Source organism: Peromyscus maniculatus, chromosome 3, assembly GCF_049852395.1.
Source record: "Peromyscus maniculatus bairdii isolate BWxNUB_F1_BW_parent chromosome 3, HU_Pman_BW_mat_3.1, whole genome shotgun sequence".
NCBI classification, from domain to species: domain Eukaryota; kingdom Metazoa; phylum Chordata; class Mammalia; order Rodentia; family Cricetidae; genus Peromyscus; species Peromyscus maniculatus.
The window spans coordinates 56,025,687-56,033,720 of NC_134854.1; positions in this window are offsets into that span (position 1 = coordinate 56,025,687).

Consider the following 8,034-nt stretch of genomic DNA (forward strand, 5'->3'; position numbering starts at 1 on the left):
AATGGCAAATAAGGAAGAGAGTTTCTTTGAGCCAATTAAAGAATTCCAGGGGATCTGGGTTTGGCTATAGTGAACTGTACCCATAGGAACTGAAACTGCATCTGTATGTGTGTTTCATCAAAATATAAAACTGTCCTTGCTGTGGTAAGTTTAAAAGCCAGGCCCAGGTGAAGAAGATTTTTGACAAGGAGGTGAGAAAGGAAAGAAGGGCAAAGAATTTGAGAGCATTCAAAAGTATAAAAACTTCTTTTGCAAGTTACTAAGTTACAAAGAATGGAAGACAAACTATTTTACAGCCCTCTTGGGTTTCTCCCAGGTCCTGTTGGTTCCCTGAGAGCCAAGAACACATCTAACCCATTACACATTATAGTCTCGGTGTTGTTACATTTTATTGGCACACAGAGACTTCCAAAATGTTTGCCCTGATTTGGGAAAGAAATACACAATAGCTGTGCTCTCAAGCCAGGCTGTTGGAATAATTTCTATATAGTAGTTAAAAGAAATGATGTCTTGTGAAAAAGAATTACTGTGGTTCCAAACGAACATAGTTCTTATTTGGGGAATTGTTGGTTTGAGGTTCCAACAGGCCTGATGTAGACTAAGGTTTTGTAGCTCGCTGTGTACGGGGAGGGGTGAGACCCGTCCAAAGTGAAGACCTGACCACCAACCTGAAGGAGGATGGTTTCAGGGCACGAGTTACTGAAAATGACAGTGGTGTCAGATTTCATCAGGAGCCCAGGGAAGGAACATGTGGGAAAGGCTTTCAGCTTCGAAAATGCAAGGGATGTAGAAATCCGCCAGCAAAGTGCCCTCAGCTCCCCACAGCATGGGTTGAGGATGCCCAGGAGGACTCTGGGAGAAGCTACCAAGACACCGCCTTTGTCAGCAGCCACCTACCTGACCACAGCCACCTGGAGAACGATGACATCTCCTGACTCACCTAGGTTTTCACCTGGGTGCTGTCCCTGGGATGCTGTGGACGACAACGATATAAAGACTGATGCAGACCACGGAAGGATGCTGATGATTGACTGGAGACAGACAAGCTGGTGCCCGTGCTTTAGAGTGTCTGCAGTGTGCCATCATTCGTGTCAGAACTCCCCATGGACTTTCTCACCCCCAATACCTTCACAGTGCAGATCCACCGACCCCGGAGCCTGGGACTATACAGGACCCTGGTCCTCCTCCCCACAGAGTACTGTCTGTTTCATGTCGTCTGTGCCTGTGTCCCTAGTAGATCTGTTCTCTCAGCCCAGAATGTATACACCCTCCCAGCCATCTGCTTGAGAACTGTCCTTACAATCCACTGATTTAGTGATCTTATCTCCATTTATACTTTACATGTGCCTTGTACTATAACTTGGTTCTCCATGTCTATACTTTGGTCCACTGTATCAGTGGGTTCTACATCAGGAGATGCAACTGCAGAAATGCTAAGAAAAACAATTTCTCTAACTGAATAGACTTTTGTGTCATTCCCTAAACAATACAATGCAACTATACAGCGTTTATATCACACTAGATAGTTGTAAGTAATCAGAGATGACTGACTTTAGTATCAGGGAGGATGTGCATAAGTGATAGGCAAACACTGAGCCATTTTTATATAAAGGACATGGTGAGCTTCCATAGACCTTGATATTTCCAGATGCCCGTATCAGTCACCTCCACACCACACAACAAATACCAGTATCGAGGGAATACGCTCAGCTTGCCACAGTTCCTAATATTCTTTTGAATGACTGTAGGAAGAAAGGAAGCTTTGCGTGATGAGGCAACATCACACTTTATTGGCAAGAGATCTGGGATGGTCTCTAAAGGATTGCTTTTGGGCTGTTGGTGGGGCTAGAAGCTAATTGCAGTAGACAGGAGAGTGAAGAAGAGAGGAGTTAAAGAATTTCGACCAGGGAACCACCTGACAAAGTGTTAGCCACAGCACAAGTCAGGCCAAGGACTTAGTAAGCCAAGTACAAGTTAGAGGAGACTAAGTTATGTGGGAAGAATTGGAACAGGAAAGCTGAACTGGAGTCCGAAGCATGTGTATGGACTCAGTCTTAGGAAGAGAGACGCTTTTCCCTCCAGGATAGAAGCAAGAGAAATAGGCGGTTCTGAGGTAAAGGCAGGAAACACTAAGGTCCTATCATCTCAGTATAAGGAGGAGGCAGAAAATGGGGTCAGAAGTTTGAGAGCATAAGGATGTGCAACACTCCGGAGAGAGGGTAAGATGGCTGATAAGAAGTAGGCAGATAGCAAGAGGCACCCAGGTTCAAGTAGGTCTGAAGTAAGGCTGAAGTAAAAAACGAGACATTGTCCAGAAACTCTGTCAGTCTTAGAGAAAAGGAAGGCAAGAGGTGGTGGAGCTTCTGCAAAGACAAATGGTGGAAAGCTGGCCGTGGACTGTTGGGAGTGTCCCAGTGTGCGTCCTGTCTAGACCATAGAGGTGCTCTTATATTTTGGGTTGTGAGCCTAGCCTTTAATAGCTGAGCCATCTCATCAGCCTAGTAGAGTTGCTCTTAATGCTACTGTCTGGATGGGGACTGATGCCCACAGTCTGGGCACACAGAGGTTAAACAACCTACTATTCACAGAAGACCACACTAGGCAAGTTCACCCTGTGTTTACACTTAAAAAAAATAGATGCAAGATTTAACAGAATGTATGCAGTGCATTCTTTTATTAAGAAATCACCACAAATTTGGTATATTGATTTTCTTCCAAGGGCGCCTGTATTTTCTTCATAATATTCCCATCAACCTCTTCTCCTTAGTCAATAAGCATTTATTGAGCAAGGATGCTACAGGAAACCTTGGCAAGAAAACAGAGATGTCTCTCCTAGGGAACATATGCAGGTGATAGAGATGGCAGTGAATGGTGGATACAATGTCATGTGAAAGATGCCTGTCACCAAAAAGAAAAAGATACTGGCCAGCACAACACACATTTAAGACCATTCTTAAACAAAACACCTTAAAATGAGATCACAGCTTGCAGGAAAGTATCTGCAGACTGTCATAGGTAAATAGATTCCAAATGTATATATAATGCCTATAAACCAATCTTTTTTTTTTTTAAGCAATAAAAATTGGCCAAGGCAACATATGGATTAGGATCACTGAACATGTTTGGCTCTTGCACTTAAGAACAGAAAGCATCGGTAAGGTTGTAGGAAGTATCTCACCCATCTTTGCTGTGGTAATGAACTGGTGCAGCCATTGAGGGGGGATGAACTGCCAGTTTAAAAACTGAAGTCACTCACTCACTTCACCCCAGTGCTTCCTCTTCTGATACATGGATACATTAAAATGTTCATTGTAGCATTATGTATAAGGAGACACTAAGAAGGTCTTAGTGCTCATTCACAGTGAATCTGTTAGCTCCTGCCACAAGGACCCGGACACACACCACTGAGAAGAGCCCTTCTTTCTTGGGACTCAATGAATGAGAGGGATGTGGAGTGAAGTTTGTAAGCTGAGCATATGCCCAGTGGTTCATGGCTTTAACAGCCACAAGCAATTCTGTTTAGTCCCGAGTATGATAGGTTTGTGGGACAATAATTGTGGTTCTCTGAGGGCTGAATGTACGCAACAGTGACAATAATACAAAGCAGCCCCAGATGATTTGATTGCCTTGAAAGAGTGGTGAGGATCAAGACTTGGTTCTTAGAGGTACCAGCCCACATGCTGTCCAAACTGGAGGCAGGAAGAAGGGTGGAGAGGGAACAGATGGAGTGTGCGTGGATGCTTTAGATAATCACAGATTCAAGCTGCCTGGATGTGCTTGCCAGTGTGGTGACACTGGGCAAGATAAGACGAGCAGACTCAGGCTAAGAGGGTGTACAGAATCTGTTATGTGGGGAGGATACGTACAAGAATCTGTATCAAGTACTTAGCATTTTACCTGCTCAATGAATTTTAGAAACATCCCGTTCTTGCTGGCCCAAGAAGGGGATCAGTGGACTGAGGGAATTGAGCTATTGGAAGAAGAGGAATTGGGCGATTTTTGCAGGCCCCAATGAGACTTAGGAAGAAATTCAAGAGAAGTCCAGTTAAGGAAAGGAGCAAGGCCAAGGATTAGTGTATAAGTCGGTTTTGTGTTGTGCTTGCAAAATACTTGAGATAATTAACTTAGAAAAAGTTTCTTTTGGCCTTGGATGGAGTTCCATTTGCTAAGTCTCTGGGGCGGGCCACACACCATAGGGGGAGTATGCAGTGAGCAAGGAGCCTGTGTCAGGAGCCAAGAATCAAAATAGAGAAAAGGAAAGACTTGAGGCTCCCAGACCCACACTTAGTGGTGTACCTCCAGTGGCCTAGGACTTCCCCCAAAGGTCTACCTCCTGAAGGTTCTTCCACCTCATGCTGCACCACTGTGAGGACCAAGGGTCACTGGGGGACATTCAGCCACATGAGAACAGAGAGGAAAGGCAATTCTTGTTTTTACTTAAAAGCAAGATTGAACTAAATGACCTGCAAAGTCCTTCCTAATCTAGAATTCACTTCTAAGTAGTGATGCTATATTATCCGTCAAGTCCTGCTGCAGGAGCCTTACTATGACACTAAACAACCTCTCGGTTCACAGCCTTTAGCTGAGACCCCGTTACACGTAACAGCAGAGAGTTTCACCCCTTACCCACTGGCCTCGGAAAGACCCAGCCCTATTTTTGGCCTCTGTTTCTTCATCTGTGGACTACATCACTCTGCTCCTGAAGCAGCAAGATGTAAATGAAGTACTGCAAATGAATGCACCCCGAGAACCAACCGAAATGCCACCCAGACACAGAGAATTGCCACAGCAGTAACTGCCTGCGGAATGCTTTTGTGGGTTTTCCCTCTGAAGTACTGCTACTGTGTTTTGTGTTGGTGTTTGGAGATCTGAATGGAACAGATTTCTCTAGTGTTAATGGATTAGCATCTGGGCAGCCCTTACAAGCCACGCTGTTCTCTGAACCTCAGGCCTGGGAGAGGGACCCACAAGCTCCCTGAAAGATCTTCTCTTTCACTGGCTCCCAGGTTTGAACTTTTCTAAAAACGCCCTCCTGGGGGATGCTGATGGTTGGGGTTTGATTGCCTCAGACAATCAAGTTGACAGCTTCAGTAATTACCTTGATTATATTTGACATTGAAGAGTTACTAATCTTAACCACATGTTGTGATAACAACTGCCATGCATACACACACACACACACACACACACACACACACACACACACGAAGGAAGGAAAGCTTTCTTTTTGGTAGATGATGCCCCTTCTGAGTGTGTGGCAGGAGAGTCAAATTGTTTTATGGAATCCAAGGCTTGAGAAGCCTTTTAGGGACCTTCCAGTGCATCCTTGTGTATCCGGAGAAGGCTAGCTTTGAATCTAGTACCATTTATGTGCATTTATCTACTGAACATACATTGCTGAGTGCTCAGTATTTAGAAGGTGCTAAAATGGAAAACTGAGTTTCTTGTTACTAAGAAAAGTGATAGGCACAAACAGGAAATGGCACAAATATTTCTCCAATCTTTTAAAAAATATTTTTTACTTTGACAATTACACACACACACACACACACACACACACACACACACACACACACACACACAGTGTATCTTGATCATATCTACCCCTGACCCCCTCCCCCATGCTCCCAGGACCCCCTCCTCCCACTTCATGTCCTTTTTCTTTTTTTTTATAACCCACTGAGTCCAAGTAGTGTTACCCACTTGAGCATGGACAGCCTACCAGTGGCCATACCCGGGAAGACAAAAACTAAACAAAGATGAATATTAGTCCTTCGTCTTGTTGATTTTGTAGTGTTTCTTTTTCACATCCCTCTCTCCTCAACTATTACTCTACTGTGGTTTGTTCTTTCCTGTGACGACCGAGGGGACTTTGGTTTTCTCTTTAGGCCATTAAGTATCTTCTTCAGAGCTGAGCTAGTGGTCACAAATTCCTTTAATATATATTTTGTTGCAGAAGGTTTTTTATGTTTCCTTCAATTATGGTAGGAAGCTTTCTGGGTATAGAGGTGTCTTTCAGAACTGAAAATACATCATTTCAAGACTTTCTGGCTTTTAAATTTTCAGTTGAATTATCTGCTGTTATTCTGTATATGTTTCTTGGTGTTCTCTCTTGCTGCTTTCAATATACTTTCTCTGTTCTATCTATCTGTTTAGTATTTTAATTATAATATGACTGGGAGAGTTCTTTTCTGGTCTTGTCTGTTTGGTGTCTCAAAGGCCTCAGTTATCTGGAATGGCATCTCTTTTGCTAACTTTGGGAAATTTTGTTGTGGATTTTTTAATTTAAAGATTTATTTATTTATTAAGATTTATTTATTTCTTTCGTATACAGTATTCTGCCTGCAGGTCTGCCTAAACACCAGAAGAGGGCACCAGATCTCATTACAGATGGTTGTGAGCCACCATGAGGTTGCTGGGAATTGAACTCAGGACCTCTGGAAGAGCAGCCAGTGCTCTTAACCTCTGAGCCATCTCTCCAGCCCAGATTTATTTATTTTTATTTTATGCATTTGAGAGTTTTGTCTCTATGTATGTCTGTGCACCACATGCATTTAGCACCAGAAGTGGCTAGAAGGGTACATGGATCCCTGGAACTGGAGTTACAGATGGTTATGAGCCACCATGCCGGTTCTGGGAATTGAACCCCAATCTTCTGCAGGAGCAACCAGTGCTCTTAATCACTGAGTCACCTCTGCAGTACCATTCTTCTTCTTCTTCTTCTTCTTCTTCTTCTTCTTCTTCTTCTTCTTCTTCTTCTTCTTCTTCTTCTTCTTCTTCTTCTCCTCCTCCTCCTCCTCCTCCTCCTCCTCCTCCTCCTCCTCCTCCTCTTCCTCCTCCTTCTTCTTCTCTTCAGATTTATTTATTTGTGTGTGTGTGTGTGTGTGTGTGTGTGTGTGTGTGTGTGTGTGTGTGTACGGACACACCTGTGGATGCCCACAGAGGTCAGAAGAGTCAGATCCCCTGAAGGAGGTTTACAGCTGGTTGTGAACCTCCCGACATGAGCTTTGGGAACTGAACTTAGATGCTCTGTAACAGTGGTCATTGTTCTTACTCCTCACCCCCACCCCTGTCCCGGGCCATCTCTCCAACCCTGATGATTCTTTTAACAGTGTTTCCCGTGCTTTGAGAGTGAAGACTTCTCTTTCCGTGCCTCTTACCGTAGGGTCGGCTTTTGTGTGCCGTAGTGTGTATCTCGATTCTGCTGGCCTCTACTGTCCTTGACTCCATTTGATTTCCATACCTTGTCTCCCAGCCAAGACGTTCTGTCCTCTCCTTGCTGCTGGTGAGACTTTACAGAGGTTTCGTGTCCCTTATTCTCGGCATTGGAGACTTGTTTTCCTCCAGTACTTTCGTCTCTGTTCAATTCCTCTTTAGTATCTTGCGTCATTGTTGTTATTTCAGTCAGCTGTCTGTGTTCTCAGTTAAGAGTTCATTCTCCTCTAGCTTCTTTGAACATACTTATTATTTTGAGTCCCCTGTCTGGATTCCATCTAACCCACTCTCACCAGTGCCATTACTATAGGATGAAGATGCTATGTTGCCTGTGTGTGTGTGTGTGTGTGTGTGTGTGTGTGTGTGTGTGTTTGATGTTGCTATGCTGGGATTTGCTTTATACATCTGGAGTTCCTTTGTTGCTCAGGACTGTCTGAGAACAACCCAGCTGCCAGATATTCCCACTATACAAATATTGTACCAGGCAATTAACAACAGCCACCCTTTCAGCTTCAATAAATGCTGGAGGATAAACCACCAAGGATAGTGTGGACCAGCCTCAGGCTTCAGAAGGTGAAGATTGGAGGCCAGGGATGGGCTCACACTTTTAATCGCAGTACTCAGGCAGGCAAGACAATCATTATGGGTTTGAGGCCCAGCCTGGTTTACACAGTGAATTCTAGAACAGCCAGGGCTACACAGTGGACGCTTTCTCAAAAACATAACACCAGATTAGGATTGGCTAGGTAAGAGAAAGGCTACGTATAAAATCAAAGAAAAGAAATGGAGGTATAGCTGGGAGAGGCAAGCTGGGAGACT